At 42.3% G+C, this 19,035-nt stretch overlaps 2 pseudogenes; one reads left to right on the top strand and one right to left on the bottom strand.

The window, feature by feature from the left end:
- Positions 1–1,998: 1,998 nt before the first annotated feature.
- Positions 1,999–3,265, bottom strand: LOC116472650 (heterogeneous nuclear ribonucleoprotein A1-like; annotated as a pseudogene).
- On the top strand, positions 3,264–14,035 carry LOC116472178 (voltage-dependent anion-selective channel protein 2-like; annotated as a pseudogene).
- Positions 14,036–19,035: the final 5,000 nt, after the last annotated feature.

Raw genomic sequence — 19,035 nt, forward strand, 5'->3', positions numbered from 1 at the left:
TCAGGAGAGTGAGGTACGAGAATCACTTGAACCCAGGAGGTGGAGTTTGCAGTGAGCCGAGATCGTGCGATTGCACTCCAGCCTGGATGACAGAGTGAGACTTCATCTCAAAAAAAAAAAAAAAACCCCAAAAAATATGCATGTGAGAGTGGATGCTTTATAGACCAAGATTCTTGAGTCAGTGGATGAATATGAAGCTGACTGGACAACTGGAAGAAGTAACCTTGGGTAGAAAGAGTGCCCCTTCCCCATGGAAGAAGGAAAGATGGGTGAGGATTCTGATGGGTTTATTACAAGTGATAGGGAAGTAAACTATTCTTGCCTGGTGAACTTCATTTTCTCAGTGAAATCAAAGACAAGGTCATGTACCAAGAAGGAGAGAGGAAATAATAGGTTTGGGGGTCTATGGACAGCAGAATTTTTGAATAATCACGAAGGGGAAAGAGAGGCATCTGCCTAGAGACACAACATTGCTGGGCAGCCCTGTGAGCTTGGGGGAGGCAGGGGGCCATATATTTTCAGTGATTTCAATCTGTACTATTGCATGATTTCTGGCAGCAGCCCACATGGGATTAGTCATAATAACAGAGAAATCAAATAGCAAGAAGGATGGAGGGAGAGGATGTTACAGAATGGTTTCAGGGGAAGAGAAAAGGTGTCAGAAAAGAGAAGTAGCCAGAAGTAGCCAAGAAACCCAAATAATAGGGTCTCTGAAGTGAGGGACATGTATAGCAAAAGATTTGGGAATAATAGTGTAGGAGATGAAATAAAACACCACGGTGAACATTTTTATACATGTATTCTGTTTTCTCATGTTTTGAAAGCATGAGCCAAAAATGTATGCCAAAACAAAAATGTTAATAGATACCACTGGATTACTTTTCAAAAAGACTGAAGCAATTTTATTCCCCCTGGAAACAGATGAGGGTACTAGTCCTAGGTCCTTCTCAGCTCCATGTATCCTCAATGTTTTAAATTCTGGCCAATTATTATTATTACTGCTTTTGTGGGGGAAGAGGGATGTTATAGCTTTGTCATCGTTTGTGCTTTCCACACTACTAGTGGCTTTGAGCATCTTCTCAAGTGAGTTAGTTATTTGTATTTCTTCTGAGTTACATGTTTATATCCTTTGGCTATTCACTCTATCAGGATTTTTTTCTTTTTTTTTGTCTTTTTTCTTATCAATATGTAGGCACTCTTTGAGGCACATGCTGCCTGCTTATTTGTCAGTCATATGTGTTGCAAATATTTTATATTTTTTGTTTTCTTAAAACATTATGGAGTGTTTTTTTCTTTCTATTCATGCATTTTAGGTTTTTAAAAAATTGTGTGTGTGTCTGTGTATTTTAGAGAGAGGTGCTCACTTTTTTGCCCAGGCTGGAGTGCAGTGGTGTGATCATGGCTCACTGTAGCCTCGACCTCTTGTGCTCAAGTAATGCTCCTGCCTCAACCTCCTGAGTAGCTGGGACCACAGGTGTGCATCACTGTGGCTGGCTTTGTTTTTTAATTGACAAATAAAAATTGTATACCTTACAACGTAAAACATGTTGTTTTGAAATATATATACATTGTAGAATGGGTAAATGAGCTAATTAACATATGCATTACCTCACATATTTGTGTGTGTGGGGTGAGAACGCTTAAAATCTATTTTCTTTTTCTTTTTTAAAAGAGACGTTTATTCAGCGTCACGATCAGACTATTCCATTTAGCAATCAACAGCATGGGTGCAAAAAAAAATGTACATTAAAACCCTTTGTTGGAATGCTTTATACTTTCCACAGAACAGAAACTAAAATAACCTGTTATACGATTAGTCACAAACACAGTCCTCAAGTTTTTTTGCCTATACACATGAGTATTTGTGTAAAACATTTCTTCTTTGTAGCAGCTAGGCCTTGCCACCACTGTGCTTGGCTGAGTTCACAAATCTGTTGTTACCTGTAGCTTCCCTGTCACTTCTCTGGCTCTCCTCTCCTGCTAAGCTTTGGTTCCTAATTAAAATCTTCTGCCACTGCCATAGCTACTGCTGCTACTAGAACCACCACAGGCATCTTGGTTTCGTGGTTTGGCAAAGTATTGGCCTCCACCACCATAGGGGCCAGAGCTTCTGACTCCGAAGATTCCTCCCTTCATGGGTCCAAAATTTGAAAACTGATTGTTGTAATTGCCAAAATCATTGTAGCTTCCACCACGTCCAAAATTGCTTCCATCATTACCAAATCCATTATAGCCATCCCCACTGCCACCATATCCACCGCAACCGCAGCTGCCACCAAAGCCACCATGACCATGAAGTTTTCTCCGCTACCAAAGTTGTCAGTCCCACCGAAACCACCTCCACGACCACTACCAAAGTTTCCAGAACCACTTCGACCTCTTTGGCTAGATGAAGCACTAGCCATCTCTTGCTTTGACAGCGCTTTCCTAACTTCACGGTTGTGGTCATTCACAGTATGGTATTTCTGAATGACAGTCTTATCCACGGAGTCATGGTTGTCAAAGGTTACAAAGGCAAAGTCCCTTTTCTTGCCACTGCCTTGGTCAGTCATGATTTCAATCACTTCAATTTTTCCAAACTGTTCAAAATTATCTCTTAGGTGATGTTCTTCAGTGTCTTCTTCTTTATTTTTTCTGAGACAGAGTCTGGCTCTGTCACCTAGGCTGGATTGCAATGGCGCAATCTTGGCTCACTGCAACCTCCGCCTCCTGGGTTCAAGTGATTCTCCTGCCTCAGCCTCCCGAGTAGCTTGGACTACAGGCACGTGCCACCATGCCCGGTTAATTTTTGTATTTTTAGTAGAGACAGGATTTCACCATTTTGGCCAGGATGGTTTCGATCTCTTGGCCTCATGATCCACCCGCCTTGGCCCCCCAAAGTGCTGGGATTACAGGCGTGAGCCACCATACCCAGCCTCCGTGTCTTCTTTAATGCCATCAACAAACATCTTTTTCACAGTTAAGTGGGCACCTGGTCTTTGAGAATTTTCTCTTGAGAAAGCTCTCTTTGATTCCACAACTCTTCCATCCACTTGTGTGGCCTTGCATTCATGGCTGCATCCACCTCCTCCACAGTGGCATATGTGACAAACCCAAAGCCCCTGGAGTGCTTGGTGTTTGGGTCTGTTATTACCGTACAGTCCGTGAACATTCCCCATTGCTCACAATGGCTCTTCAGGCTCTCATTGGTTGTTTCAAAGCTCAACCCTCCAATGAAGAGCTTCCTCAGCTGGTCAGGCTCTTTAGGAGACTCAGACTTAGACATGACGGCAGGTAGAAGAGAGACTTTAATGATGCTTCCTCGGTGGTGTCCAAGGGCAGAAAGGTAAAATCTATTTTCTTAGCAATTTTCAAGAATACAATACATTGTGTGTGTGTTTTTAAATTTTTTATTTATTTTTATTTATTTTAGTTGGAGTTTCACTCTCGTTGCCCAGGCTGGAGTGCCATGGTGCAAGCTCGGCTCGCTGCAACCTCTGCCTCCCGGATTCAAGTGATTCTCCTGCTTCAGCCTCCCAAGTAGCTGGGATTACAGGCGTGTGCCAGCAGGCCTGGCTAATTTTTGTATTTTTAGTAGAGACAGGGTTTCACCATGTTGGCCAGGCTGGTCTTGAACTCCTGACCTCAAGTGATCCATCTGCCTTGGCCTCCCAAAGTGCTGGGATCTGGGGCCCCTGGCCTGAATGCACTGTTATTAACTACAGTCACCTTGTTGCACACTAGACCTCTTGAACTTACTCCTCCTCTCCAACTGAAATTTTGCATATTTTGACAAATATCTCCCCAATCCCGCCTCCTCATTTTAAGTTTTAATAAAGTCAAAACTGTCATTTTTCCCCCTTATTGTGGATTTTGGCATTCCACCTAGAATTGCCTGCTTGGGATTTTACTCGTATTTTCCCAAAATTTTTTTCTAATAAGTTTGCATTTTTAATTAATTAACTTATTTATTTGAGACAGTCTCACTCTGTTGCCCAGGCGGGAGCACGGTGGCATGATCTCAGCTCACTGCAACCTCTGCCTCCCGGGTTCAAGCGATTCTCATGCTTTGGCCTCCCGAGTAGCTGGGATTACAGGCATGCGCCACCACACCCTAATTTTTGTATTTTTAGTAGAGACAGGGTTTCGCCGTATTGGCCAGGCTGATCCTGAGCTCCTGACCTCAGGTGATCCACCTGCCTTGGCCTCCCAAAGTGCTGAGATTACAGGTGTGAGCCACTGTGCCTGGCCCTCTCTTAAGCTGGCTTTATTATTTGGTTTCACATTTTGATCTTTAATTAATTTTTGCAGTTATGATATCTAACTTGGAAAAGAGAAGACAGACTGAGTTCTGGGCAAAGTCTTGGATCATTGAGAGGGAAGAAAAAGATTTGAAGATGAAAGTGATGAGAAGGGGTAGTGGATGGGGTGGGCAGGTGACATGTGCCTCAAATAAGCTATTTTTTGGGGGTATTGTTTTTATTATGATAAAGTGTACATAATATAAAGTTTATCACTTTAACCATTTTCAAGTGTATAATTCAGTGACATTAATTACATTCACCATGTTGTGCAGCCATTATCACTACCCATTAAAGGAACCATTTTTTTTCTTTTTGACATGGAGTCTCGCACTGTTGCCCGGGCTTGAGTGCAATGGCGAGATCTTGGCTCACTGCAACCTCCACCTCCCGGGTTCACATGATTCTCCTGCCTCAGCATCCCAAGTAGCTGGGATTACAGCGGCCCACCACCACACCTGGCTAATTTTTTGTATTTTTAGTAGAGACGGGGTTTCACTATGCTGGCCAGACTGGTCTCGAACTCCTGACCTTGTGATCCGCCCACCTTGGCCTCCCAAAGTGCTGGGATTACAGGCATGAGCCACTGTGCCCAGCCTAAAGGAACTATTTTTACATGATAAGAAACAATGGTCTGGGGAGCCAAGATGGCCGAATAGGAACAGCTCCGGTCTACAGCTCCCAGTGTGAGCAACACAGAAGACGGGTGATTTCTGCATTTCCATCTGAGGTACTGGGTTCATCTCACTAGGGAGTGCCAGACAGTGGGCGCAGGACAGTGGCTGCAGCGCACTGTGCACGAGCCGAAGCAGGGCGAGGCATTGCCTCACTCGGGAAGCACAAGGGGTCAGGGAGTTCCCTTTCCTAGTCAAAGAAAGGGGTGACAGACGGCACCTGGAAAATCGGGTCACTCCCACCCTAATACTGCGCTTTTCCGACAGGCTTAAAAAACAGCACACCAGGAGATTATATCCCGCATCTGGCTCGGAGGGTCCTACGCCCACAGAGTCTCGCTGATTGCTAGCACAGCAGTCTGAGATTAAACTGCAAGGCAGCAGCGAGGCTGGAGCGCTTCATACTAAAAACTCTCAATAAATTAGGTATTGATGGGACGTATCTCAAAATAATAAGAGCTATCTCTGACAAACCCACAGCCAATATCATACTGAATGGACAAAAACTGGAAGCAGTCCCTTTGAAAACTGGCAGAAGGCAGGGATGCCCTCTCTCACCACTCCTATTCAACATAGTGTTGGAAGTTCTGGCCAGGGCAATTAGGCAGGAGAAGGAAATAAAGGGTATTCAATTAGGAAAAGAGGAAGTCAAATTGTCCCTGTTTGCAGATGACATGATTGTATATCTAGAAAACCCCATTGTCTCAACCCAAAATCTCCTTAAGGTGATAAGCAACTTCAGCAAAGTCTCAGGATACAAAATCAATGTACAAAAACCACAAGCATTCTTGTACACCAATCACAGACAAACAGAGAGCCAAATCATGAGTGAACTCCCATTCACAATTGCTTCAAAGAGAATAAAATACCTAGGAATCCAACTTACAAGGGATGTGAAGGACCTCTTCAAGGAGAACTACAAACCACTGCTCAATGAAATAAAAGAGGATACAAACAAATGGAAGAACATTCCATGCTCATGGGTTGGAAGAATCAATATTGTGAAAATGGCCATACTGCCCAAGGTAATTTATAGATTCAATGCCATCCCCATCAAGCTACCAATGACTTTCTTCACAGAATTGGAAAAAACTACTTTAAAGTCCATATGGAACCAAAAAAGAGCCCGCATCGCGAAGTCAATCCTAACCCAAAAGAACAAAGCTGGAGGCATCACGCTACCTGACTGCAAACTATACTACAAGGCTACAGTAACCAAAACAGCATGGTACTGGTACCAAAACAGAGATATAGACCAATGGAACACAACAGAGCCCTCAGAAATAATGCCGCATATCTACAACTATCTGATCTTTGACAAACCTGACAAAAACAAGCAATGGGGAAAGGATTCCCTATTTAATAAATGGTGCTGGGAAAACTGGCTAGCCATATGTAGAAAGCTGAAACTGGATCCCTTCCTTACACCTTATACAAAAATTAATTCAAGATGGATTAAAGACTTAAATGTTAGACCTAAAACCATGAAAACCCTAGAAGAAAACCTAGGCATTACCATTCAGGACATAGGCATGGGCAAGGACTTCGTGTCTAAAACACCAAAAGCAATGGCAACAAAAGCCAAAATTGACAAATGAGATCTAATTAAACTAAAGAGCTTCTGCACAGCAAAAGAAACTACCATCAGAGTGAACAGGCAACCTACAAAATGGGAGAAAATTTTCGCAACCTACTCATCTGACAAAGGGCTAATATCCAGAATCTACAATGAACTCAAACAAATTTACAAGAAAAAAACAAACAACTCCATCAAAAAGTGGGCGAAGGATATGAATAGACACTTCTCAAATGAAGACATTTATGCAGCCAAAAGACACATGAAAAAATGCTCATCATCACTGGCCATCAGAGAAATGCAAATCAAAACCACAATGAGATACCATCTCACACCAGTTAGAATGGCCATCATTAAAACATCAGGAAACAACAGGTGCTGGAGAGGATTTGGAGAAATAGGAACACTTTGACACTGTTGGTGGGACTGTAAACTAGTTCAACCATTGTGGAAGTCAGTGTGGTGATTCCTCAGGGATCTAGAACTAGAAATACCATTTGACCCAGCCATCCCATTACTGGGTATATACCCAAAGGACTATAAATCATGCTGCTATAAAGACACATGCACATGTATGTTTATTGCAGCACTATTCACAATAGCAAAGACTTGGAACCAACCCAAATGTCCAACAACGATAGACTGGATTAAGAAAATGTGGCTCATATACACCATGGAATACTATGCAGCCATAAAAAATGATGAGTTCATGTTCTTTGTAGGGACACGGATGAAACTATTGCAAGGACAAAAAACCAAACACCACATGTTCTCACTCATAGGTGGGAATTGAACAATGAGAACACATGGACACAGGAAGGGGAACATCACACTCCGGGGACTGTTGTGGGGTGGGGAGAGGGGGGAGGGACAGCATTAGGAGATACACCTAATGCTAAATGACGAGTTACTGGGTGCAGCACACCAACATGGCACATGGATACATATGTAACAAACCTGCACATTGTGCACATGTACCCTAAAACTTAAAGTACAAAAAAAAAAAAAAAAAAGAAACAATGGTCTGGAGTCAGCAAGGAAAACAACAATAACAAAAATGCTGACTTCCTCTCTTCCATACTTCCACTCTCCTTGCAACTTAATAGCCTCATTTTGAGAGGACATAATTTTTAAGAAACAGTTGGCTTGTAGTTAAGGCAAAGAGGAGTGGGGATATTCTGTGTAAAGGTTGATAAGATAGGGCAACCTGTTTTCAATTAACAGGGATTGCAGTGAGCACATCAGATAGGATCTCCCGGCAGGGGGTAGTGAGAGAATGGTCAAATTGTGGAGGCGTACCTTGCAACAGCATGAGACTGTGGGCAGAAATTAATTTTAACATTTTAGAATTAATTTTTGTTGGGGATTTCCCTGCAGGGCTGCTGCACGTGGCAAGGGCTCAACCCCTCAGACACTCCTGTGAGGCCCCTGGTCACCCGGGGGCACCTTTCGGCTGGGAGGGGCAAATGCCCTTTCTCTTCAGAGCTGAAAAACTCAGTCTCTCATTTAGCTATGAAAACAACAGTTCAGTTCCTCAGAATCAAGATAAATTTTAGGAGAAAAAGCAATACAGAATTCCCTTTAGAATGCATCTCTGAATTAGAATTAGGATCCTTAAACAACAGTTTCCTAGGAGAAAACCAGCTCAGAATAAATCAAGGACCGTCAACCAAAGGGAGGTCCGGGGCTCAGGAGGACTTACCCGTTCCACCGGGGGAGAAGCTTGAACTCGATGGGACTTCAATGGGCCACTGCTGATACCTTAGCTCTGGTTTCAGGCAACTCTTTCAGGGTCCTGAGTCTTCTCTGAGGCCCCATGTATTTGGGCACCAAAATACTGTCAATAAAAAGAGTCAAACTCTGTAAAATATTTGAAGAGATTTATTCTGAGCTAAATATGAGTGACCATGGCCCATGACCCAGCCTTCAGGAAGTCCTGGGAACATGTGCCCAAGGTGGTTGGGGCACAGCTTAGTTTTATATATTTCAGGGAGGCATGAGACATCAGTCAAACACACTTAAGAAGTACATTGGTTTCGCTCAGAAAGGTGGGACAACTCAAAGCAAGGGCTTCCAGGCTAAAGGTAAATTTAAATATTTTCTGGCTGACAATTGGTTGAGTTTGTCTGACCTGTATTAATTTCCTAGTGCTGCCCTGACGAAGTACCATAAACTTGGTGGCTAAAGCCAGCGGAAATGTATTGTCTGACAGTTCTGGAGGCCCAAAGTCAAGGTGCTGGCAGTGTTGGTTCCTTCTGGGGGAGAATCTACTCAGTCCACTAATTTAAATACTAATCTCTAGTGGAAACACCTGAACAGACCCACGCAGCAGTAACACTTAACCAGATATCTGGATATTTCATGGCCCTGTTAAGCTGACACGTAAAATTAACCATCACAGAAGCTCACCTATGATTAATTCATTTTTTTGAGGGTGCAAAAAGCTACTCAGTGTTGAGTATAATAAAATATTAGAAAGAGATTTTTTTGGTTGACTCAGAATTTTGGCTAAAATCTAAAGCTGAGAACAATAGGTGTTAAGAAATCCTATATTCCAAAGAGAGTTCTTAGCATACCCTACAGGACTTTCCAAACTGGTCTAAGGACAATTACCAACAGCCCATATCAGGAAAAGATAGAGACTGATTGAAACCACCTTTGCAAAATTATGACAGTAAGAGAAAACTGACACAGTTGATTCCATTTTGCTTCTAAGCTACAAGATGTCTTCAGTGATTCCTCAGTGTAGGCCGAACTAACTTCGGGAGGCACTTAATTTATACTTTAACCTTAAAGCAAAGATGACAATAGCCCTTTCCTAAAACTAAACCACCTCTGTAAAACTAATGAAAGGCCACAAGTTAGGATTATGAGAGGGGCCTGAATTCTGCTAAAATGTAGGCAGAGTGAAATGATAACCAGCCATTGTTCTGGAGGTCACAGGATTTGTCACTTCCCCAATTACTCCTGTAGATAACGTCGACTAACATAGAACCCAAGATTGGCCTTTTGAGATTTTTTTTCAGACTGTTATATTTCTCATGACCAGCTGACTCGGGTCAGACCTGCAACTCATGAGTCAATCAGTTCTGTGGCCCTACCCAGAGGACAACTCAGTGCATGAAGACTGTTTTCCACACTCCTATGATTTTACCCCAATCAATCAATATTCCCCATTCTCTAGCCCTCTGACCACCAACTATCCTTTAAAACCCCCAAAACTTTGAGCCTTCAGGGAGACTGATTTGAGTGATATTTCTGGTTCTACTACATGAGTTAGCCTCCTGTCAATCAAACTCTTTCTTTACTGCTATGCCATAGTCTCAGTGAATTGATTTTGCCTGTGCAGAGGGCAGGAAGAACCTGCCGGTGATTACCTGATTGCAGAGACAAATTCCTTGAAAGAATTTGTGAATCAAAAGATTGCTGGGGTCTGGGTGTGGTGGCTTACATTTGTAACCACAGCACTTTGGGAGGCCAAGGCGGGAAGATCGCTTGAGCTTAGGAGTTCAAGACCGGCCTGGGGAAGGTAGAAAGTCATCATCTCTAATAAAAATAAAAAAATAAAAGAATTAGCTGGGCATGGTGGTTTATATCTGTAGTCCCAGCTACTACGGAGGCTTAGGTGAGAGGATCGCTTGAGCCTGGGTGATAGAGGCTACAATGAGCTACAATCATACCACTACACTCCAGCTAGGGTGACAGAATGAGACTCTTTAAAAAAAAAAAAAAGGATTACTGGGGTATTTCCCCTCCCACCCTGATTCCAAGTGAGAGGTGAAACAAGAGGACACTTCGGAGAAATTGGGCACTGCTTGCTGAAGGTGGACAGAGTCTTACTCCTTGGCTCTATGCTTGCTCAGCTATGGGAGCTTGTAAATTTGAGACAGCATGGAGAACAAAAAAGTGTTTGGAAGAACCTGACCTATGTCCCTTACTGAAGAGGACAAAGACACTTTTGTGTGACTATTGTTTAGAGAGGCCCAGTGGTGAGAAGTTAGCAGAAGTTGCTCCTGATGACAGGGTAAGGTGGGGTGGCTTCAAGGCTCAGCTTCACTATTTGGTGAGTGGGTATATGAGCTCCCCTCATCCCAGAAGCAGCAGATGTGGGTTTGCATCCTCTACAAAGGGCTTTATCCAAGAGGACTCCCTATCGGTGGGAGATCCTACAAGGAAGAAGCCATGTTGGATGCTTCGCTAGAAGTTGAGAGCTAAGGTAAAGTCACAAGAGGCCTCCCAGAGAGCGTCTTATCTGTATCAGGGAATGATGCAGTGCAGAAATTCCTCAGGGATGTATCTCTGTGTAGGATCTCCTAAAATCCATCGAAGAACCCCAGGAGGGACAATTGGTATTTGTGTATTGTATCAGTCAAGTTTCAACCAGAGAAGCAGAACCAGTAGAAGAGATACGTACAGTCATGCATTGCATAATGATGTTTCGGTTAACAATGGATCACATATATGCTGTAATTATATCCATAAGATTATAATGAAGGTGAAAAATTCCTAGTGACATCCTATCTCTAGGGACATCATAGCTGTCATAACATCACAGCACAACACATTACTCATTACTCACGTGTTCGTGGTGATGCTGGTGTAAACAAATCTACTTCACTGCCAGTCATGTAAAAACTATAGCACATACGGTTATGTATGATACATAATACCTGATGATAATATGTGCCTCTGTTATTGTTTTATGTATTTAATATACTATACTTTTTTTTTTTGAGATGGAGTTTCACTCGTCACCCAGGCGCAGTGCAATGGTGTGATCTCGGCTCACTGCAACCTCCGCCTCCTGGGTTCCAGCGATTCTTCCGCCACAGCCTCCGGAGTAGCTGGGATTTACAGGCATGTACCACCATGCCCGGCTAGTTTTTTGTATTTTTAGTAGAGACGGGTTTCATCATGTTGGCCAGGATGGTCTCAAACTCCTGACCACAGGTGATCCACCCGCCTCGGCCTCCCAAAGTGCTGGGAGGCATGAGGCACCATGCCTGGCCATTATACTTTTTATTGTTATTTTAGAGTACATTCTTTATACTTACCTATTAAAAAATTTGTTAATTGTAAAACAGTCTCGGGCAGGCCCTTCAGGAGGTTTTCCAGAACAAGGCATTGTTATCACAGGAGAGGACAGCTTCATGCGTGTTATTGCCCCTGAAGACCTACCAGTGGGACAAGATGAGGAAGTAGAAAAGTGATATTGATGATCCTGACCCTGTGTAGGCCTCCGCTAATGTATGTGTTTGTGTCTTAGTTTTTAACAAAGCTATTTAAAAAGTAAAAAAAAATTTAAATAGAAAAAACTTATAATAAAGATATAAAGAAAGAAAATATTTTTGTATAGCTGTACAATACATTTGTGTGGTAAGCCGTGCGTTAATACAAAAAAGTGAAGTAGTTTGGAGATTTCTCAAAGCGCTTAAGACAGAACTACCTTGGAACCAACCCAAATGTCCATCAATGATAGACTGGATAAAGAAAATGTGGCACATATACACCATGGAATACTATGCAGCCATAAAAAAAGGATGAGTTCATGTCCTTTGCAGGGACATGGATGAAGCTGGAAACCATCATTTCAGCAAACTCTCACAATAACAGAAAACCAAACACCGCATGTTCTCACTCATAAGTGGGAAATGAACAATGAGAACACATGGACACAGGGTGGGGAACATCACACACTAGGGCCTGTCAGGGGGTAGGGGGCTAGGGGGAGGGATAGCATTAGGAGAAATACCTAATGCAGGTGACGGGTTGATGGGTGCAGCAAACAACCATGGCACGTGTATACCTATGTAACAAAACTGCACGTTCTGCACATGTACCCCAGAACTTAAAGTAAAAAAAAAAAAACAAAAAAACTACCATTCAACCTAGCAATCTCATCACTGAGTATATACCCAAAGGAATATAAATTGTTCTACCAAAAAGGCACATGCACATGCATGTTCATTGCAGTACTATTCACAATGGCAGAGACATGGAATCAACCTAGATGCCCATCAACGGTGGAATGGATAAAGAAAATGTGGTACATATACACCATGAATTACTACACAGCCATAAAAAAATAAAATCATGTTCTTTGCAGCAACATGGATGGAGCTGGAGGCCATTATCCTAAGTGAACCAATGTAGGGACAGAGAACCAAATACCACATGTTCTCGCTTATAAGTAGGAGGTAAACATTTAGTATGCAGGGAGGCACAGTGGAACAAAAGACACTGAGGCCTACTTGAGAGTGGAGGTTGGGAGAGAGTGAGGATGGAAAAACTGCCTATTGGGTACGGTGCTCATACCTGGGTTACAAAATCATTTGTACACCAAACCCGGCGACTTGCAATTTACCCATGTAACAAACCTGCACATGTACCCACTGAACCTAAAATAAAAGTTAACAAAAAAAGGAAAAAGTTTGTTAAGTAAAAAAATTAGAATAAGCTAAGGTTAACTTATTATTGAAGAAAGAGATTTCACTTCACAGCAGCTGCGGCCTGACTGTGAGCAGGCTGAGCAGCCTCAGCTGAGAGTGGGGTGGTGGCGTGGCCCTCCTTAGGAGACCACCAGATCACCTCTTACTGTGGCCTCACCGTGGCGACCTATGGGCAGACCTGCATGTGGCCAGTGTGCATTTCTTCATCACATGTTAACCTGGGCAAAGCTGCCAGAGATATTTTTAACAAAGGATTTGGTTTGGGGTTGGTAAAACTGGATGTGAGAACAAAGTCACTCAGTGCTGTGGGATTCTCCACATCTGGTTCATTTAATACAGACACTGGAAAAGCTTTTGAAGTCTTGGAGACCAAATATAAACAGTGTGAGTATGGTGTGACTTTCCCAGAAAAATGAGACACTGATGATACTCTGGGAACAGAAATCACAATTGGACCAGCTTTGTCAAGGTTTGAAACTAATATTTGGTACTACCTTCTTACCAATCGCAGGAAACAAAAGTGGTAAAATCAAGTCTTCTTGCAAGAGGGAGTGCATAAACCTTGCTTGTGATGTTAATTTTGATTTTGCTGGACCTGCAATCTATGCTTCAGCTGTCTTTGGTTACGAGGGCTGGCTTGCTGGGTACCAGATGACCACTGGTAGTGCCACCTCAAAGCTGACAAGGAATAACTCTGCAGTGGGCTACCAGATGGGGGACTTCCAGCTACACACTAATAACAATAATGGGGCAGAATTTGGAGGCTCAGTTTATCAGAAGGTATGTGACAATCTTGACACTTCAGTAAACTTTGCTTGGACATCAAGTACCAACTGCACTCATTTTGTCTTGCCGCTAAACATCGGCTGCATTTCACTGCTTCTGTTTTTGCAAAAGTCAACAACTCTAGTATAATTGGAGTGGAAAGAAAGAGACTTCATTTACACTCAGACTCTGAGGCCTGCTGTGAAGCTTACACTTTCTGCTCTGCTAGATAAAAAGCACATTAATGCAGGAGGCCAAACACTTGGGTTTGTCCTGGAGTTGGGGACTTAATCCAGCTGAAAGAAATGGCAATGGATATCAGAAGATTTGGCTTTAATATATTTTCATTGTGATCAGCAGGCTCTCCCCACAAAGACGGTGATCAAAACAAAGGATCTAAATAAGAGCTATATTTTAAATATTTAAACAGCTACTCATTAGCTGATTTCTAGTTGAATTGGTTATGTATCTAGTTACCAATATGCTGCAACCATGCAGTCACCTATACATTATTTAAGTATATTTAACTGTTAAATGCACTACCCACCAATCACAACTGATGTCTTACTACACGTTACTCTCATTATCTCATTGTAGGATTTAATTGCCCTCTTTCGGTCAATGCCAGTAATTGCACATTAATGACAGTTGCTAAAGCAGTTAGTCCAGTGACTTTTCAGAGGGTGCTGCGATTACAGATTCTCTTCCAGGATTCTTTGTTTGTTTGTTTAGTAGCCAATCAAGGGTAAAGTCTCTTCTATTCAATCACTAGAGGAAAAAACATTTTCTTACTACCTTGATTCTAGAAAAATTTGTGCATTCTTTTTATAATACTCAGACACAAATAGTTCTTTAGTGGCCATTCAATTATTTCCTTTGTTACTGTACATTTCCAAGATAGATTATTTGATTAGCAAAAATGCCTGTGCAATGCATTCAGGTTATTGCCAGGTATGGACACTACTAGAATGACAGTGAGTAAGAGAGAAAAAAGAAATGATACCTTTCAGTAAGAAGGAAAATGGAACTATCAATAATAGAAGGCTAATTAGTAAAGTCAAGAGAATATAAGACTGAGAAACACTTCAGATTCTTAATAAAAAGAAGGCACTCATAGGAAAGTAAACTTTCTGAAAAGTAGGAGAGAAGTAGGATAGTGGTAATTTTGCTACCATTTTGAAACGGTCCATAATCATGAATATATAATTTCAGTATATGGCACAGACTCATTACAGAATCACACAGTGCTCAGCTCCTAGGTCTTGTGTGTCCTCGAACAATAATATATAATTTAACTTCTCCTACCTCATCTTGACACATAAATACCATGCTATCCATTTTTCTGTTTAAGCGCCCTCTGTGTTGGGCTATCCAAGTCAGGAAATCTTTCCTCAGTATTCTGTAGGACCCATGAGGCTGCAGATCCGGACGTTTTTCACCATTTGATGGTTTGGATCTATAAGAAGGACACTTTCATATTGTTCAACCTAAATATTTATTGTCCTGTCATGAAATAGCGATGATATATTTGGAATGTCAGCTAGCTTTTCTGTCCAGTGCCTCCCTCCCATCTTCATTTCGGATATTAAATTTTACTAAAACTTACTTTTATTTAGAATGTAATTCTCCTGAATCACTTTCAGACTCTCTGTTTTTATACCTGGTTGTGTGGTCTGTGACATCACCGGACATTTTCTAAAAGGGCGCCTCACTACTGTCTCTGGGGTTGTTTTCCAAACTATTGAAAACTATTCTGCAGATCTTCCTGCTCAGAATGTTTGATCTTACAACAACTTATCACTGAAAGATTTCAAACAACAACTAGAGTTCAGATTCCTTTTTCAGCTGCTTAGTAAATGGTTTATTGATTGAAACACTGAGAGATTGTAGTTGTTCAATGGGAATGTCAATGGGAAAACAACTAAGTTTATGCATGAAGAGGGAAAGGCAAGTAAATCATGACCACTGCCCACCTGACAGCAGCTGTGCAAAATGCTGTGACAGACTGCTCCCAAAGATGCGTATCACTGCATATCTTCCAACAGACATACCCTTTAAAAACAACTTTATTGCCAGGCGTGGTGGCTTATGCCTGTAATCCCGGCACTTTGGGAGGCTGAGGTGAGTGGATCACCTGAGGCCAGGAGTTCAAGACCAGCCTGGCCAACATGGTGAAACCCCGTCTCCACTAAAAATACACAATTAGCCAGGCGAGATGGCTCATGCCTGTAATCCCAGCTACTCGGGAGGCTGAGGCAGGAGAATCACTCGAACCTGGGAGGCAGAGGTTGCAGTGAGCCGAGATCGTGCCACTGCAGTCCAGCCTGGTAAAAGTGTGAAACTCCATCTCAAAAACAAACAAACAAAAAACTTGGTTGAGATGTAATTTATGTACATGCATATTTTGATGAGCCACAGGATTTTTTGCCATGTGTCCTTGATATGGCTTCTCCAAGAATTTGAGTCTATTTTTACTATTCTTGAATCCAGTCCAGCCCTGTGACTCACTTGACCAACAGAGTGCTGTGGAGCTGCTGTTGTGTGTCTTGTAGAGCTAGGTTATAGAAGCCTTGCAACTTCTACTGTCTCTTGGCACATTTGCACTTGGGACCCCTGACCTGCCTTGTAACAAGTGTATCTACTTGCCGGAGACACTAGGTAGAGAGGACCTAAGTCTATTTGGGGAGTGAGAGAGGTCAAGTTGTCCCAGCATCCTAGTCAAATCTTCAGGTAATTCCAGCTCTAGCTATCATCTAACTGCTTGGGGTACCCCATGGGAGACCACTCACCTTACCCCAGTCAACCATAGAGCCATGAGAAATAAGAAAATGATAATTACTTTAAACTGCTAAGTTTTGGAGTGGTTTGAATGCAGCAATTTGTCACCAAAACAGAGATTGGTACTATGAAAGGCTGATGATTTAACAAAAATCTAAAATATGTGGCATTGGTTTGGGGACCAGGTGATGAGAAGAATCTGGAAGGGACTCTAAGAAATTCTTTGGAATTAGCCGGTGTGGTGGTGGGCGCCTGTAATCCCAGTTACTTGGGAGGCTGAGGCAGGGAGAATTGCTTGAACCCGGGAGGCAGAAGTTGCAGTGAGCCGAGAGTGCACCGCTGCACTCCACCTGGGCAACACAGCAAGACTCCATCTCAAAAAAAAAAAAAGATATCTGCCATGCACACAAACCCAAAAAAGATGGTGAGACAAAGAAAAGAAAGGATAAGGGCATAAATATTCCTATTCAAAAAAATTGAGAGAACAGGAAGCACATAGCAGTCACTCATCACAGCAATTCTGGCTGGGAACACATCGCCATTCCTCCATGAGGGCCCATGAGGCTGGAAGGACAAGGAACACATTTTTTATTGGGAGCTAGGAAAAAGGTCGCTTGTGTAATGTAGTGGCAAAAAGTTTAGCAATGCTTCAGCTTGTGATAAGGTGGCTAAGGAAGTATACACCTAGGATGTTGAATATACCAGCTCGTTTCTTTTAGCTGCATATGATGAGGTAAAGATGGAGATGAACTAAAGAAGTAACTGCTCAGTTTTCAACTAGAATCTAGAGGAAACACATTCTTAGCCAGATTTTTTAGGATTGAAAATAAAACTGTTTCTCATCTCCATTCTCTTCCAGTAAAAGATTATTAAAGTAATAAATTACAACAGAGCAAAAGATCAAATTCAGGGCACTGCCACTAAAAGTATGGCTTCAGGGTCAAGATTTCAAGATTACAGCTGTAGACCTTTGTGTAGACCTCAGAAAGGTTTAAAATAATGCCTCCTGAACCCTCTCAGCTAGGCAAAAAGTCTACTAAAAATCCCAAGGATGTGTTTCTCAGACCTTTTCTGTTAGAGGCTTCTAAGAAACTTAAGAGCATTGTTACCCAGCACTTTTCTTCTCAGTCGAAGGTAGAGAGGGACCTGTCTTATGATTTATCAGTGTGGCTTTTGTTTACTGGAATGGTTATAAATTGATAGAAAATAAGTCCATACAGCTTTTAAAAGAATTCTGCTACCTTGCACTGAAAGGGAGAGACAGTTGAAAATAAAAAGAGGCCTCTGAGTCTTCAAACTTTTATACTCAGGAAGCAGTTTGATATTGACCTGCAAATATGGGCAAAATCTTATAGAAAAGGAAAGACAACTTAAAAGGAAAAGCTTAGAACCCAGAAAGTAGAGGGAAGAGGAATGGAGAAGCACTTCGATGAGTGCAGGACTGGGCCCTCATGGAGGAATGACGATGTGTTCCCAGCCAGAATTGCTGTGATGAGTGACTGCTATGTGCTTCCTGTTCTCTCAATTTTTTTGAATAGGAATATTTATGCCCTTATCCTTTCTTTGTCTCACCATCTTTTTTGGGTTTGTGTGCATGGCAGAGATCTTTTTTTTTTTTGAGATGCAGTCTTGCTCTGTTGCCCAGGCTGGAGTGCAGTGGTGCACTCTTGGCTCACTGCAACTTCTGCCTCCCGGGTTCAAGCAATTCTCCCTGGGTCAGCCTCCCAAGTAACTGGGATTACAGGTGCCCACCACCATGCCGGCTAATTTTTGTATTTTTTAGTAGAGATGGGGTTTCACCATGTTGGCCAGGCTAGTCTTGAACTCCTGACCTCAGGTGATCCACTTGCCTTGGCCTTCCAAAATGTTGGGATTACAGGCATGAGCCACTACGCCTGGCAGATATCTTGTTTCTTAAGTTCAAATGTCTTCAGGTTGAGATACCTTGTCTCCTGTGCTCAAGGAGTAGTACCTAAGGAACTTCACCCAAAGGACTCCGTTCACATCTGATTTAGATGATGAAATCTTAGACTTATGCTTAAGAAGATGAGGCTTTTGAGGAAGAGGCTAAGTGCATTTTGTATGTGGGAGAGAGATGAAATTTGTGGCCAAATGGCAGCTCATAACAATTTGTGTTTCCAAAGGTGGCCACAATAATATCTCCAACCACACGCTCTTTTGTAATGTGATCTTGCTACTCCTCCCTCAAGAGGTGAAGTCTGTTTCACTCTTCTTGAATTCTAGCTGACCTTATGATGTACTTGACTAATCAAATGTAATGGAAGTAATACATGACTTCTGCGGCCAATTCAAAGAAACCTTGCAGCTTCTTCCTATAGTTTTTGAAGCTCTTGTTCTTGGGCGCTCTGAAATGCCATGTAATGAGCCAAGCTACTCTGTTGGAGAGACCATAAAATGAAGTCCTGAGACTACATGCAGAGAGAGAGAGAACAAGCAGTCTCTCAGAATCCCAGTGGAGTCTCCACATGACTCCAATCCCAGCTGCCTTCTGG

Source organism: Hylobates moloch, unplaced genomic scaffold (genome assembly GCF_009828535.3).
Source record: "Hylobates moloch isolate HMO894 unplaced genomic scaffold, HMol_V3 SCAFFOLD_8, whole genome shotgun sequence".
NCBI lineage: Eukaryota > Metazoa > Chordata > Mammalia > Primates > Hylobatidae > Hylobates > Hylobates moloch.